General features: G+C 41.7%; 1 protein-coding gene across 11 annotated transcripts in view; it reads left to right on the top strand.

Annotated features, from left to right (window-relative positions):
• Positions 1-17755, top strand: part of PTPRK (protein tyrosine phosphatase receptor type K) — a 335265-nt gene that overhangs the window by 520 nt on the left and 316990 nt on the right. The window lies entirely within an intron of this gene.

Below are 17755 nucleotides of genomic sequence, written 5' to 3'. Positions count from 1 at the left end.
TTCCGCTTTGGAACGTTGGGACATGGTCTTATTTGCTTTTGGAACGTTTGGAACTGCTGTTCTTGCGCGCCCCCCCCCCCATTAAAATATGGGGAAAGCCCCTCTTTTCCCGCTTCACGATGAGTGACAGACGACAGTAGGGGTGCCCTTTGTGCAAAATAAGCTCTAGTTTTGCACCTTCAAGGCAGACCGGGTGGGGAGCTATTAAAACGAGACTTCCAAGCTACACACTTCGAGCTTCTCACGCTAATCCTCGCCTCCCCCCTCGGCCTCTCTTCTGGTCAGTTTCCCAGGTAGCGTTTGTACAGCGTTGGCTGAGCTTCCATTGTGGAACCTTCTCTGCCCTTTCTCTTCTTTGTTAATAGAGAAAGAGAACGTGTTTTCCTTTCGCCTTCTGCGGACAGTTTTCTGCACAAGGATGGAACGAAAAGCAACCACCTTCAGACGACTTTTGCCTTTTTAAGTTTCTCCCAAATTGGGAGTCGGCTGCTACTTTCTGCCTAAGGTGGAAAGAAGCCAGTCGGTTTATGGGTGAAAAGTTCACAAGCCTCTGAATCGCGGCGGGGGGTGGGAGAGAGGGCAGGTATAGTTTCCCGGCTTATAACCGATTCACCTTGTTTCTGTTCTTTGCCCCCTCCCACCCCAGCAGACCCTTTCCCTTTCCAAGGAGAGGGAAAGCAGTCGTGAAAGAGTTAATGCATTACAGCTGCTCTCCGGGTTTCCGAAAGCAAACAAGCTGCGCCCAGCAGCGACAGGCCGAGCCCTCCTTTCTTCTGTTGACTTTTGTGTCGGGCTAACTTTTGGCAGCGGGGCCGATCTTGGCTGCCTAATCAGGCAGGCAGAGACTGTACCTGGCCGGAACTGCTGGGGACGCGCAGACTCCACTGCCCGGACGTAAATAACTTTGTGTGTTACAAGCGCCTTTTACGCTTTTTCTAGCCGAGGCTTTGTTTCTGGAAAGGTGGTGATTAAGGGCCCTGGGAAGTCATCTGAAGGTTTTTGCAGAACTGGAAAAAAAGCAAGTTGACAGCAACAAAGCGAAATGCAGAAAGTCCCAACAAACCTGCTTGCCCAGTTCAAAGGACGCGCAGACACATCCGAGAGGAAGGGCTGCCTTTAACCATTTCCTTCGGCTTCCAGGGAGAAAGCTACTGTTCAGCCTGTAGCGATGCACATAGCTCCCCAGTTAGAATCAGTTTTATTGTCTACATTTCTTTGGACCCTTTCGGTTGTCACCAGCAATGTTTGATCTGCCTGCAGGCAAGCAGGATGTCCTAATCCATTTGTGCTGTGTGCATTGTTAGCTTTAGAGAGGAGCAGCAACTTTAAGGGTGCAATACTTTGCACACATTTATGTGGAAATAAATCCATGGGATTACTTCTGACTGGGTTGTTCTGTAAAAGACTGGTCTTGAAAGGGATATATTTTATGCAAAAAGCTATTACAAGCTCAGCTTTCAAAGGCAGTCTTATTTTTTCTGCCCTCCCTCCTCTATTTTGGCAGGACTTTTTGTAAATTGATTGAATGTTTTGGGTTGGAAGACTTCCGGGATTAGAACTGTCCCTATTTGCCCAAGTTGGAAGTCTATTTTTATTGTAGGTGATACATTTCACAAATGCAAATGGAAAGTGTGGGTGTTTGATACACATCTTGTCCATGTTTTCAGAGCATCTGATCTGTCTTCCTTAGAAATCAAAACTTTTCTGCTTCTTGTGCCCTTGGGCATGGAAAGCAAAAGAAGTGGGGCTGGGTTTCACATCTGTTTACATGTTGCACACGCCTCCTACACAAAAGCACTTTGTCTTTATGCCTGTGTCTTGCCATACCAAGTTCAAATGTGTGGTTTGGTTGTCACAATCTGACTCCTGATGCTGTTAAATCTGTGGTCTCTCTGTGTGACTCTTGCTGCCAAGAACCTGCTTATGCTGCTTCATAGTAGTCTCTTCTCCCCTCTCCCTGCTCCCCTCCCCAAGGGAGGAAGTAATAACTGTGTATTCGACACTTCTGGATTACTTCATGGCTTAAAATGTAGAGTAATCGCCTAAGGGTTGCATCAGTATCCTGGAATTTTGCTAGGAAAAAAACTAAGATAAGGATTCTTATTCGCAGATAAGCTGCAGTGGTGCAGGTATGAAACGCAGTCAGATGGTCTGTGAATTGTCTTGACGCATGATCACCGCTTAGATATTTTGTCAGAAATGTTAAGCAATATATAAATTTCCTAAATAAAACAAATAAATGAACAAGTTATAGCCTAACAGTCTTAAAGTGGTGTGTTTAAGGTGCATTTAAGCTCCTCCTTCAACTTTGTGGTGATTAAGCTGGAGCACCTGTCAGATACATGCTTGTGCTCTTAAGTTGGAAGGAAGCAGCCATCTGTTAGGAAACAGCCACAGACTGCATTTATTACATTTGTATTTCATCTTTCCCTGAGGAAACTCGGTGGGGTACATGGTTCCCTCCTCCCCATGTTATCCTCACAACAAACCTGACCTGTGAGGTAGGTCGTTGTGAGAGAGGGTGGCTGGCCAAGATCACTCAGTGTGTTTCGTGGTTTAGTTGGGATTTGAACCTCTCCCACATTACACCACATTCACAGCCATGGATAGCCCAAAAGTAGTTTCTTTTCAGTAATCTTATTGAATCCTCAGTGATCCTCTATACTTCTGTGAATTTTCAGCTTGGCTAACACTTCCTTCAATATGCTGTGTTCAAGGGTCTGCTATAGAGAAATCTTGGGTATAGCAAATTTACAGAAGTATGGTTTCTTTCCTGAAATAAAGGACAATAATAGCTTTTATTTATTTATAAAGTGATTTATATACCACTTTTCACATATGCAGAGAAGCAATATTATGATACTTTATTAATACTACGTAATACCATTGCACACATTTGTCACCCAACTTTTACATCATAATTGGTTTCCGTATCTCCTTTCGCCTGATTATATAAAGTTCATTGTAATTCCTGTCTACTGTTCTGTGTTAAAATTATCAGATACAGTGTAAATGCTGACTGTCTTGATCACCATTTAATTAACATTTTTAATAATCTTAGCCTACTAGCTGTGACTTCACTATCTCATTGATGTGCATCACCAGCATGTTAATTGAAATTTTTATTGTAGTCTCTAGTTTATTTCTTGAATCAGTTGTCAGTGTGGCTCGATGTACGTTAAGCTTGTGTTGATTTTTACAGTGGATTATGCAGAGCACTGTGTTGACATCCGACCTAAATATGGTCCACAAATCTCTCTGAAAATGGCTCTCTGCCCAAGTGGCTTTCTGATAACTTCCGTCAAGTGTTTAGAATGAAAAGCCTTCGATAGATGGGGTGAAGGGGTAGAAGAGCAGGACATTGGATATATTAAGCCTGGAAAAGAGGAGGCTGAGAGGAGATATGATAGCCATCTTCAAATATCTGAAGGGCTGTCACATGGAAGATGGAGCAAGCTTGTTTTCTGCTTCTCCAGAGGGCAGCACCCAACCCAAAGGGTCCAAATTACAAGAAATGAAATTTTGACTAAACAGTAGGAAGAACTTTCTTATGATAAGAGCATTCCGGTAGTGGAATGGACTCCCTTGGAAGGTGGTGGGCTTGCCTTCATTGGAGGTTTTTAAGCAAAGGGTTGGAGGGTCATCTATCGGATTCTTTAGCTGTGATTCCTGCATTGCAGGGGGTTGGACTAGATGACCCTTGGAGTCTCTTTCAACTCCGCAATTCTGATTCTATCCTAAATAAGTTACTGGCAGGTTTGGGGGCTGAAGGCTGATGATAGTGCCTCATTCTGTGGAGGAGTGGGGGGAAATAGCGCAAGGTCGGAAGTAAGTGGGCATGACTCTTCTTTTACTTGGATCTGATAGATCTGGGTTTAAATCCCCACCCAGCTGTTGAGTGACCTTGGGCCAGCCACTGTCTCTTAGCCTAACCCTTCCTCACGGGGCTGTTCTAAGGATTAAATGTGGAAGGGGAGAACCATGTAGGCTGCCTGGTGAAACATGGGGTCAGGGGTGCCAACTTAGATAACATATTTTTTGGGGGGCGGGCAGGTGAGCCCCATCCTGCATAATTGACCACATGACACAGAGCATGCACACCACTTTGTGGGGAGATCCAGCCCCCTCAAATATTTTTTGGGGACTTGGTTCCTGTGCATGTGATATAAATAAATATATTATCAGTCTTTCATATACAGTGGAGTCATTACTAAGAGCTTCCTTCATACTTTGTGAGGATATAGAGAAATCTGCTGAGCAATTCTTTGCCTGTTTGGGGAGTGTGCCTCTATCACTTGATGCCATTTCTTTCAGGGTATTTTCCTCATCCTGCCAACTTTCTGCGCAGAGGTGAATATCACCCAGCTCTTGAGCTAATGTTATGTATGATGTTCACTTTCTTTGCTGTGTTAGCAAGTGGTCCACAATATGTGTATGTTCCAAGGAGCCAATGGGAGTCAGAGGGCAGGCAGGAATTAATAAGTGCCTCCTTGTTATGAGTGAAAGGTGAACACTGCTTCTCTGTAACATACCTCTCTTTTTTATGATTATTACATTTGGCTGCAACACTCCAGAGACAGGAATTCTCTAGAGGATATTCTTGGGTATTTCAAATCAGAGACAGTGAAAGGAACATCCACAAAGTAATGTTGTCCAGATAATAAATTGTGCTGTTTTCAACTGTTAAAACATTGTGTAATTAGTCACAGTAGCAGAGAACTTGCAAAGGAATAATTCTATAATTTGTACAATTTCTTACCAGCTGTGTAATAGAACACTCTCCACTGTACCAATAATGAATAATGATGTACGGTATTATTTTGATATCAAGGGTATCTTGCAGTGTTTTCAAAAGTCAGCAAATCCTAAAGCTAACCAGACACAAATGGGGCTTGTGGAATTTTGACAACTATACCGAAAACTGATTTATGGTTTTTTAAAACGTTTCTGGGAAAAGTGAGAGTAAGTTGAAACAATATGATCCAGCTCAGGAGACTCAAAGCCTTATGTTTTAGAGACAAGTGCAGATTTCTAAAGCCAGAAAATTTGGTTTTGCTTCATATATGCTTCCAAAAACACAAAACTTCTGCAAATTGACATCAGTGCTGATTTTGTAAGCTTGAGTAACATAAAGAATGATGTTTCTTTGATTGAAACTCAGTAGCAGGGGCAGGACGTACTAACATTATTGTTTATCCCTGGGTCACAACACCTTTAAATCAGGCAGGTAAAGGTAAAGGGACCCCTGACTGTTAAGTCCAGTCACAGACGACTCTGGGGTTGCAGCGCTCATTTTCTGGGTCATGTGGCCAGCATGACAAAGCCGCTTCAGGTGAACTAGAGCAGCACACAGAAACACCATTTACCTTCCTGCCAGAGCGATACCTATTTATCTACTTGTACTTTGACATGCTTTCGAACTGCTAGGTTGGCAGGAGCATGGACCGAGCAATGGAAGCTCACCCCATCGCAGGTATTTGAACCACCAGCCTTCTGATTGGCAAGCCCTAGGCTCTATGGTTTAACCCACAGCGCCACCCGCGTCCCTTAAATCAGGTACAAAACTGGAAATAAAGAGTTAAGTGCCATTTCTCACAACTATGGCGGAAACAGGCTTAGGGCTTAATGGTCATTATTGTTGAATTAACTTGTCTCAACTGAAGGGTGCTGCATTCAGCTAATAAGCCTCCTTCACAGCTTATCTTTTGTATAAGTATTTCACAACAGCTGAGAACACAGATAACGAAAATGTAAATATAAGATATGTTGTTGAAAACTGGTGGCCCAAACTGGTTAAGATAACCAGTGTTCTCTACAAAATGCAGTGTTTGGGTCCTAAACAGAAGGAAGTTTTCACCAGGATACTCCTGAATCCTTTCCTCCTAGCTCTCTCTCTCTCCCCCCCCCCCAAGTTCTTGAATGTAATCCATTGCGGAAGACCGTTCCGAAACGTTCGAAAACCAAGGCACAAAGGGCTGTCTGCAAATCCAATTGAGAAAATCGAAAAAGGCGCAGCGGAAACCGTTTGATTTCCGAAGTGCATTTGAAAACGGAAGCATTTACTTTCGATGTTCGGGTTCCGAAATGTTCATCAATGGAGACATTCGAGAACCGAGGTACCACTGTATTAAATATAATAGGGATCATTAATGTGTTTCAAAAACCAACAAAGATTAACCCCAGGAGAAATGAAGGAGTCATTTGGAGAGCTTTGGGAGAAAATAATGGTTTTCAGCAAACACCGAAAACATAACAATGTTGCATCTTGTTTTACTTCTAAGGGAAGAGACTTCTAGGTAATTGGGAGCACGGCACTAAAAGCAGAGGCTCAAGTCATAGCTTGCTTTGCCTTGTGGCACTATCAACAGATCTTCATCCATAGCTAAGTGACCAGGGTGGTGTGTATGGAAAGAGGTGGCTTCTAAATCTAACAAGTACAACCATACTGGCTTTCTGGATTACTTCTGCTATGGGCTAGCTATTTAAATCAAGTTGGTAAATAAATATAGGAAATGCAAAATATCACTTAGAGAACGATCTGAAATACTTTCCTTAAAGCTTGAATTTGTTTTATTCTGGATTGTTTGATTCGATGTTTAAAGTGTTGCAAATCACTTTTTTCTTTAAAATAGAAAGCAATATAAAAATGAAATTAATAATAATAATAATAATATGATTGAGGGGGAAATCACAACTGGACATTCCATTGTGGTGACCGCAATTTAGTTTTTAGGAAATATTTGATGATTCACTCATATCTGAATTTCTAACACTGCTTTTAAGCGGTGTATTTAATGTATTCCAGTGAAAGAGTTAATTTTTAAAATTGCATTTTATTTTTTAAAACCCAAGGCAGGTTTTTTCGTCCTTACTTAACCACTCGACTTGAAGAGAGTGTTTGGATACTTGTGTGTATTGTTTCTGAAACTAATTTCAATTATATAAAGCCATGCCACTTGAAGAGTCAAGCATTTCATGGAGTTGCTCCTTGACCATGCATTGCAATTAATGGCCATACACATTTTTCAAAAAATGTTGATGGTATTCCTTAAAAGGAGTAATTTATCAGAAGCTGTTGGAAGACATTATAATTGGAACCACACTTCTCTGTCCTCAATTTGCATCTATTGACCCATTGGATCACAACAGCACATATAGATTGTGCTGGGTTCAGTTGATTTTTGTTGCCATTATAAAATAAATGCCTTGGTGTACATGCAGTATTTTTAAACAGTTAAGAAACTATCCAAACAAAGGCAAAATTGTGACTCAGCGATGGATTTTGCTATGGAAACAGCCACTGAAGTACATTTGCTGAGCAAACTAAATAACTGTTTCCTTAATTGAATGGTGCTTAACATCATTAAGAAAAATATGCACCTTGGAACATGTTTGGAAATTTCTTAGACAGTGATTTTCAGCATAATCTGTATACACTAGCTAATGGTGGCTGATAGAGAAGATAGGAGTTTAGGATTTAGGAGACGCGGGTTCAAATATCAACTCTGCCATGAAGCTCCCTAGGTGGCTTGGGCTAGTCAATATCTCTTAGCAGGGGGCCAGTCCACTGTCCCTCAGACCTTCTGGGGGGCAGGACTATATTTTGAAAAAAATATATGAATGAATTCCTATGCCCCACAAATAAACCAAAGATGCATTTTAAATAAAAGCACACATTCTACTCATGTAAAAACACCAGGCAGGCCCCACAAATAACCCAGAGATGCATTTTAAATAAAAGGGCACATTCTACTCATGTAAAAACACGCTGATTGCCAGACCATCTGTGGGCTGGATTGAGAAGGCGATTGGGTCACATCCGGCCCCCGGGCCTTAATTTGCCTTCCCATGACTTAGCCTAACCTATGTCCAGGGATTATTGTGAGGATAAAACATGGGGGTGGGGGTGGGATAACCAGTTAGGCTACCTTGAGCTCCTTAAGGAAAAAAGCAGAATATAAATGAATTATCCATAATATTGCCCATGAGTTTGTGCTCATTATTTTACCAAAAGCAACTTCAGGGCATCTCAGTGTTACATTTCTGTGTCTGTATCCAAGAGGTTTTTAAGTGTGTAGCTCAAATGTAACAGATTAAAAAATAATAGGGTGATTTACAACAAATGAAATACATCTTTATTAAAAACATGTGAAATAACCACAAACCTCATTTTTAAACAAAAAACAGAGATGTGCAGTTGGCCAGAGCCCAGTTTTTTATAGTGTACCTCACATTGGTCGCTTTAGAATGTATGAAATTGCTCCCTCCCCAGGGAGCAGCAGACTGGTTTGCTAGAAGAAGAATATGATCACATAAACATTCCCTTGTGTGTTGTCAGAGCTGTGACACAATGTCAAAGTAATTCATTCTTCAGCCATTCATGTGATACCTGGTTTCGAGTCCCATTGTGTTGAATCTCATTTGTAAGAGGAGAAAAGTGCGCTGAGAAAGGGAAAGTGCTTCCCAAACCATCAGGACTAATTTGCTTCAAAATAATTTCTCCTGTGGGTGGCATCCAGTTTATGTCCACCTGCGGACAGAAGACATCCCTAGACTAGGAGAAAGGCCGTTTTGGAGGATTCTCTCACGCCCCCCAGTGTCTGTTGTGCCCCCAGATCTGCTCAGGAGAGTTAGGTTGCAGCCTTTCTCAACCTGTGGGTCCCCAGATGTTTTGGGACTACAACTCCCATCACCGCTAGCTAGCAAGGCCAGAGCTCAGGGGTGTTGGGAGTTGTAGTCCAACAACATCTGGGGACTCACAGGTTGAGAACCACTGAAGGTGATTTGAAGGATTATAGCTGGGAGGGGGAATTGCTGAAAATTCCCTGCTTTGATCTGCTGCCAGATGCCGTTTGCCTGTGGAGAAAAGCCAAGTACCATAAAGTGTCGCAGTTGTTAAAATTCAGAATGTCCAGTCTGAATTCTGACCAGATTGTGAACAGGGTGGTTGGTGTGTCATTTTTATTTTATAAATGTTGATAGGACTGAGGGGAAGGACACTGATGTTGCTTGGAAGTCATTGGGTTGGGAGATGGGAATGTACCCAACTCTTCAATTGACAAACTATGTGCTTAAAAACCTTTAGCCTGAAATTTACAGGCTACACAGCAATCCTGTGGATTTGGAGGACTACCACATGTAATTTTTAATAGCGTCTGTGGATCTTGGTTATACTTTGAGGTCATTGGATAGATGGCTTGTGCATGATAATGACATCCAGATGCTAACTATAAACATCTCATCCTTGACTTGCCTGAAAACAAGGAAGGTTAGCTTCATGCTCCAGCAAAATCTGTGTTTCATAGGCTGTAAGTAGAGTGGGGTGGGGGATGACTTCATCTCTCTCTCTCACTTCCTTAGTTGTTTACCTCAGAACCAACTGTAAAGGTTTGAAATGGCTCCAGAAAATTAACCTACGTTAAACATGAATGCAGCATGTAAATGATATTAATGCATCCCATGTAGTTTGTGAAGCAGTCTAAATGTGAGGAATGCTGGCCTCAGTCCTCAAGACTTGAGAAGCCCCTAAGCAATCAAGAATTCAAGAAGCTCTACAGGATAGCTTGTGTTTAATTAGCTGATACACTAGACAATCCCTGGAGGATACACTTAACATGAGGAATAAGTCGGTAAATGTTTAGTCATTTCTTCCAGAAGAATGTATTCTGATTTGCTTTCGAGGTTTTATCAGAACGCTGGTGCCGATTTCATAATTGGTCCCTAATTTGTAGTTTTGATTTGAAAGCAGTCTCCCCGTGTTAACAAAATTATAGTAATAAAGAGATGACAAAACTGCTTTTGAGCTTTTTTATTTAAAGAAGTATAACCCCTGCAAAATGTTTGAAGGTTTCCTCAGCCACTCACCACCCTGTCTGTTGCAACTTCGATACAAATTTAGCTACTTGAAAAGCAAGTCTGCTTATGTGAAACACCATGGTTTGATGGGCAAACTTTTTCAGCTGTGGGCCAGTCCACCGTCCCTCAGACCTTGTGGGGGGCCGGACTATATTTTCAAGAATAATAATGAACAAATTCCTATGCCCCACAAATAACCTAGAGATGCATTTTAAATAAAAGCACACATTCTACTCATGTAAAAACATGCTGATTCCCAGACCATCCGCGGGCCGGATTTAGAAGGCGATTGGGCCAGATCTGGCCCCTGGGTCTTAGTTTGCCTACCCATGGGCTATACCTCTGTGTATCATTTTGTCAGTGCTATCAAATTGAGGTGCTGTATCTGTGTGTAGTTTGAATTTCGGGTGGGGTGGGAAGGCCTACTTTATTCTGTTGTGTGGTTATAATATGTAAGCCACCCTGAAAGAGTTTTTATTTGGAAAGACAGAATATAAATGTTTTTGTACTTGGGCATCTATGCCTGAGTTTAAGAAGAAAAGAAAAGTGCCACTCATGTGTTTATTTCTTCTGAAGAAAAAGCATTTGTGGAACTGGGGAGCCCTAACTATTCACAAACCTCAGTGTGCATATTTACACAACCATGAATCTCAAATGGAACACTCAAGCTTGCTTTTCACCCAGTCATGAAGGAGGAGAGGAAATGGTCACTTGCATAAATCCAGAGGCCACAGCCTTGAATTGTACTCAGAGGACTACAAGCAGCCAGTGTTGCTGCCACAGAAGTGACTGGTGTAATGAATTTTTGATGCTCATTCCTACCCCAGGAGGGCAGTTGCTATATTCTGGGTTTCTGAATGACCACCATTAGATGTGAAGATCCCATTGCACATAAAAATATTTATAAAACAATAATGAAGAATCTTTAAAACAACTGAACTCTTTTATATAAAGCCACAATCCTAACATCAATACATATGTTTTTTAAAGGCAGCAAAGCTTTCCTTTAACACGCATCTATACACTCTCTAAGTCTTTTAGATTGCTACATGTTATACAGCTAGATGGACACTGAAAACAAAATAATTTTCAACTGAGTTTGGTCAGTGCTTTTTTCTGGGGGGAGTATGCCCCTAAACATTTTGTGAATCTTTGTATTTATGTCCATTTACAGTATTTATTTTTCCCTATTTGAACTGTAAAATGGTGATTTTCTTGAGTCAAAATTTTAGGGGGGGGGGACACTGAGTTTGGTGCTTTTATCATGCCTTTTAACAAATCTGAATCTTTTGCACTGGGGACAAAAAGAAGCAGTTCATTCTGCTATGCAGGGATTCAGATTTCCTCCCCTCCAAAAAAAATCAATGCACACAAGGGAAGAAACCAAAGATCTCTCCCGTGGCAGAGGGCAGAATACATGTGAATACACAACATTTGGATTCCAGATACTCAATGGAGAGCTGGAAAGATTAGAAGTACTTGAAAAGCTGGGTCAACTTCTGTAAAAAAATGTAGTTTGATAAACACTCCACATGTAGGATCAAAGCTGCTTCTAACAACCTGGATTTTATTGTATTTGTGTATAGAGCAGACATTTTATATGTATAATACACACACATCCCTATCCTGACCCAGGGATAATGGAAGCTTTTCCCAGGGCAAATGCTTCCGTTAGCAGATTTTTGTTGTTGTTCTTTTAAGAATATAATCTTATAATCTCAAAAGTGTCCAATAGCCATTTTCAGCATGATTTGGGTGCGTGGCCTTGCAGAATGTTGGCTGCCTTGCTTAATAAAATCTTTAATTTAGAGCCTGCTGTTTTGATTGCTGCTATAAAACCTGTTGGGAAGCTTTAAAGTTGGCAGATTTGGGGTTGGAACTGGACTAGCTCCCAGATTTCTAGCCCTGATGTTCCCAAACTTCATCTGTTTAGTTAAGACTATGATGTGGCTGTACATAAGCAGCTGTCTAGCGTTTGGAAAGCTGTGCTCCTTGCTCCTTGCCCCTTGCAACTTGCTCACTAAGTTTGCTCATTATTTGAGAATTTGCTAATTTAATGCAAATTGTTAAATGACTGTGTATGATGTTTAGACCTAGGTCACAAGGCAGAAGTAACCTGGTGCCAGGGCTGCATTGCTTCAAACTGAAGTGGGTTTCACATGATGGGACAGACCTCTGTGCCCCTCCTCTTAAAATAAAGAACCTTTCTACAGAGAAAACTAGGGAGTCAGTTAAGGATGGGTGAAGCTCAAATACAAGTTAATAGTAGCTCAAGCATTCAGATTTAAGCTGCAGGTAACGCAGGGAAAAGCAAGTTCCTGTGTTAGAGAGGATCAGCCTCAACTGTTTGACCAGAATGAAAATGGAGGTGGGGTCTAACTGTAATATCTATAGAAATGTCCTCCCCTGTAGAGATGAATTTCACACAATATCTCATCTAGAAACGAAAGCATTGCCCTGAAGAGATGGATGAGCCCTAGAGACTTGACAGAAGTGTCCACCTCCAGGGAGATCAATAACTTGCAGAATAGGGATCATCTGATTTAGGAAGGATATAAGTTGGCATTAAGTAGACAAGAAGACCAACCCACAGCAGTTGCATAGTGGGCAGAAGAGCCGTTAAAAGTTTGCCTTCTGCTTCCTTAAACATAACTGTATAGGCAAAGCAAGCCAAAAGGACATGTTTGTTCTGTTTAAACTGGCCTTAAAAACCCCCGTCGTTTCTTAACATACCGAAGAGGGTTTGGTCTTTCTGAAGGCCTGTCTATTTCTTCACTGAAGAAAATATACTGAACGTGAAGTGAAGGCAGGGAGATCACATCCTACCCCATATTGACATGCCAGTGCATGTATGTCACTAATGTTTAAATGGAGCATATGCACATTAACTCAGTGTGCACCAACCTCCCATACAGCCCTTCTCCTGTCAGGAAGATTGTGCCTGTGGTTTCTCATAGACTTCTGATTGGCCCAGATGAGTCTCTGGCCTGATCCAGCAGAGCTCTTCTTATGTTCTTATTCCCTTCTGCACTTGCTCTAGTTTGGCAACTCACTCGGTAGAGCTGACTCAGGAAACTGGTACCTTTGCCAAATTAACAGAAATTAGCATGCATATCTTAGGAAGCTTGGTCTTGGAGTGATGCCACTAGGTTTCTGGAAAGGAAGGAGAGAGCCAAGGCATCACAACTTAACCAAGAAAGGGAGTCTATTAATAGAAAAGCACAAGAAACTGCTGCTGAATTTTGTGATGCTTTTCTACAAATATTTGATTACATGGTGTTTTGTGGCTGATGGTTATTTTAATGTGCCGGTTCTTTTAATGTGTTGATAGTCTTAGCTATGCACTTATATATTGTAGTATGCTTACTTTATGCATTTGTGCTTGCTGCCTTGTGAGAATGTTTCTGAAAGGCGGGATAGAAATGAATGAAAGTAATAAATAAATGAAATGCACACGGACCAGTTTATGAATGTAGCAATAGACTTGTGCATATGTTACACACTAAACAAAGGCACAGGCTGGCTCTGCACATGTACAAGTTTTGGGTGAAAGAGTGTACATTTGCTGATTTTTAAAGCTCAAATAGAGGTGCATGTAGAGGTGCACAGATGGTTCACTCATTAAATGGAATGTGTGAATACTCCTGAAAGTATTTGAAAGGCAAAAGAGGGGTTGGCGGAGGAGAAAGTAACAATCCAAAGCATAAAGGAGGAGGACTGAATCAGTAGATGAAACAAAGAAGAAATTGGCAGTGGATATAAATAGCAGAGGTTATTTACAGAAGACAATCCCCCATCTATTGCTCTTGCATTTCAATGATGGCCTTTTGTTACCTGGAAGCTCACTTGATGGGTGAGCTGGTTCTTGGCCAGGTGAGCACAAAGACAGTCTTAATTAACAAGTACAGGGTGTGGCCCTGAAAGCATTAAGGTGGGAGGGGGGGACATTGGCTTGGTATGTCTGGGAGTTCCATTGCTCTGGGCTTTCAGATGCAAGGCCTCTCTCATTTCAAAACCTTTAGTGGGTTTTGTTCCTGACAGTTGGAAGACTTGAAGCAGGGACCAGCTGGTGAAGTTTCCTCACCAATAGTTCTATGCATATGTGTATGTTCCAGAAAGAACAAAAGATTGTGTCCTTTTTATTATTATTATTATTATTATTATTATTATTATTATTATTATTATTATTATTATTATTATTATTATTATATTTTATACGCTGCCCAACTGGCTGGGTTTCCCCAGCCACTCTGGGTGGCTCCCAATCGAATATTAAAAACATAATACAGCATTAAACATTAAATCTTCCCTAAACAGGGCTGCCTTCAGATGTCTTTTAAAAGTAGGATAGTTGCTTTTTTCCTTGACATCTGATGGGAAGGCGTTCCACAGGGCAGGCGCCACTACCGAGAAGGCCCTCTGCCTGGTTCCCTGTAGCCTCACTTCTCACAGTGAGTGAACCACCAGAAGGCCCTTGGCGCTGGACCTCAGTGTCCGGCCTGAACGATGGGGGTGGAGACGCTCCTTCAGGTATACAGGACCTTCAGGTATGAACCATGGCATGAGGGAGTATTGCTGTTCTGTTAGGTAACTTTAAATCCAATAGATTAGCTTTAACTGACCCCTTGCAAACTCATTTGTAGAGTGAAAATTAAAGTTGTTTCCCATACTTGGCAATTAGTGGAGTCACTCTGCTAAATTCTCTTGCTGCTTTGGAAACAGCCACTGTTGTGGCTATGGAATTGTTGGTTCTCTGGCAGTAGACCAAGCCCTGTGTTCTCCTGAATAAGTCTTTGGGAAAGGCTTAGCTGTTGAAGTGTGCTGGAGTTGCTTCACTGGATGGAGGGGTGCCAGCACTTTCTCCTCTAGTGCAAGGGTCTAATTGGTCCCACTGTGATGTTGCTGAGACCGCTGTGCCCAGAACACTGAGTTGCTGCCTCTGTGTGATGGCTCGTAGAATTGGATGCTGTTAGAGGCAGATGTGTCATTACCCAACAGGCATGTAACTTGAATTAACAACCCCCTTCCCCCAACTTTCTTTTGGGTAACAGTCTCCTGCATATTCATTATTTTGTTTTGATTGCCAGTCACAATCCTTTTCAAGGATTGCTGTATTTCAGCTGACAAAGTACTGAATCATTTTGGTTCATTGGTTTATGATTCATAACTGTTTTTGGATTGTTCTGATTATTAGTGTGTGTGGGAGAGTGTTCAATTTGGTTTTTTTTAATATATATGCTCAGGTGCTGTGGTTTAAGAATGATTTTAACAAAAAAGATGGTTTTGTGCACTTTGTTAAAACTGTAGCCTGCTCACACGCATGAGATACTCTGAAATGAACTTTGAGTTAACTGGGATTATTTTCTGTCTTCAGAAACACTTGATGGAATAATTGTGACATTAGCTGCACCATAGTTGCCAAAATGGTGCTCACAAAGCTTCTGACACCCACCCACCCACCCACCCACATATACATACACACACACACACACACACACACACACACACACACACATCCTTAAGGGCTAAGTAGGGAGACAGGCTGAAAAGTATTTGCAATTTCAGAATTATTACAGATTCTAAGCACATAGATATGTGCATGTGTGTGCAACCCCACTCCCACCAGATTTCAGCAGCTTTGCCATGAAAGCCAATGTGATGGACTAGGTCTGCAGAGATTGCTAAGCAAGGTCCTGTATGGTTTCAAATTGGATGGGGGACCATGTGTTGAGAGCCTTGCATTGCAGGGGGTTGGACTAGATGACTCTTGGGGGTCTCTTCGAACTATACAGTTCTGTGATTCTGTGTGACCTTTGGCCTGTCATTCAGCCTAATTGACCTCACCTTGTGGGCATAATAATAATAATAATAATAATAATAATAATAATAATAATAATTTATTTATACCCCGCCCATCTGGCTGGGTTTCCCCAGCCACTCTGGGCGGCTTCCAAAAGAATATTAAAATACTATGATACATCAAATCAAGCATGGAAGACCATGTATGCTTTTCTGACCTCCTTGAACAAAGGGCGGAATATAAATGCAATAAATAATAAAATGAATATGGCTGACTATTCTAACTTGACAGAATGGCAGATTTTTTTTTCATCTGCCAATGTTTTAAATACAGAAGCAGGGGAAAGAAATGTCAAAAGATGCAAGAAGCAGAAAGGTAAGGTAGGTCTATGCCCTTATGTAACTTGAGGCAGGCATTGATTCACAGTTATTGATGAAGTGCAACTCACTAATGATGAAAGCACAGTTAATTTTGAGCAGGGGTCATGAGTCAGCTGAGGCCTGGTGTTGAGTGTTATGTTCTGTGGAAAGTGCATGTTGCTGGCACTAACCTTCAGTATACAGGTGAGCTAGCAACTGATTTATGTGGGAATCTTCCTATCTTCCCTATGTGTAAGCATACCACGTTTTGTGTTCATCTCTGCCTTGCAACTTCCTGCCTAATCAAATAGCCAAAGTAGGCAATGTGACTACCTTGGGCTGTACCTAACAACTGAGGTCACATTCACATCATACATTTAAGGCACCGTGGTACCATTTTAAAGAATCATGTTTTCCTTCAAAGAATTCTGGGAGTTTAAGGGTGCTGAGAATTGTTAGGGGACCCCTATTCCCTTCCAGGAGCCACAATTTGCAAGGCAATGCCTCTTACCTTGGAACTCTTGAATGGTAGCTTTGTGAGGGGAATTAGGGGTCTCCTGACAACTAACTACAGCGCCCAGAATTCTTTGGGGAAGCCATGACTATTTAAAGGGGAATCGTGGGGCTTTAAATGGATGGTGTGATTGTGCTCCTAGTCTCTGCCCTCGGTTTGTTCTATGAGGAAATATCCTGCCAGGAAGAGAGATTTCTGGAGGAAACCATCAGCAGGTTGAGTTGGCCTACACTGGCAGGAGGGTAAGTTTAATGCTTTCTCTGCATACTGCAGCCTCAACAAGGCCTCTCTGAAGTTACTGCATTTTCAAGGGAAATTCCCTTTGGTGTCAATGGAGACTTCCTTTGAAATGCTGATAGCAACTTCAGAGAGGAATATTTTGTTGGGGCTGTGGAAGGGAGACAAAGAGTTAACCCCCTCCATTTCCAAAGCTGCTCAGGCTTCCCCATGGCTGCTGCACAAATAATAAAAAATTGCACTCATGCAGTAGAAGCCCTCCAGTGATCTGGCAAGCCTCTGTGGTGCCATAGGACCTTTGTTTTCTTCAATGCTATCAACTAACTTTCCTCAAGACTATATGAGCTGATGATGGCTGTTAACACTAAGTTTTTCTGTTGTGGAGGATGATGATACTGGGACCTTAGACAAGGATAACCTTTTTATCACTATCTTCTACCATCGGTTAATCAGTGAAGAAATACCAGCAACAGCTTGGCTTATTCTGAAATGCCACTAGCCAACAATTTTTGACAGGGTTCTCACCAGTGCCATAACCTCTTGACAGACTGTAAATATTTGCTTAAAAATAGAGAATTCTGCTCTAAAAACACTTGGGAGCCCATTCATGATAGCATGTTATTTTGATAATATAAAGAGTTTTAAGATCATCTCCCACAAAGATTCTTGGGAGTTCATTTCCACGGCCATGAACTGAGCTTGAAACACCTTTCCAGGGCTCTTTCAACAGAAGTGGGGAGCCTTTTTTTCAGTCTGAAAGCTGCATTCCATTCTGGGCAATCTTCTGGGGGGAACCACTTGCCAGTGGTGGGTGGGAACAGGGGCAAAAGCTGGTAAAGCAATAATTGTCAATGTTACCTCTTTGCAACAGGCTAGTTTCCACACTCATGTGCATACCTCTCTCTACCCCTCATCCAGGAAAGCAAAAAGTATTATCTGAGTTCAAGGATACATTCCAACCTGGCAGAAACCCTCAGGCCAGGTTCACAC

The sequence above is a fragment of the Podarcis bocagei genome, assembly GCF_964188305.1.
Source record: "Podarcis bocagei genome assembly, chromosome: 3".
In the NCBI taxonomy this organism is placed as follows: Eukaryota; Metazoa; Chordata; class Lepidosauria; order Squamata; family Lacertidae; genus Podarcis; species Podarcis bocagei.
This window is presented reverse-complemented; position numbering and strand designations above follow the sequence as displayed.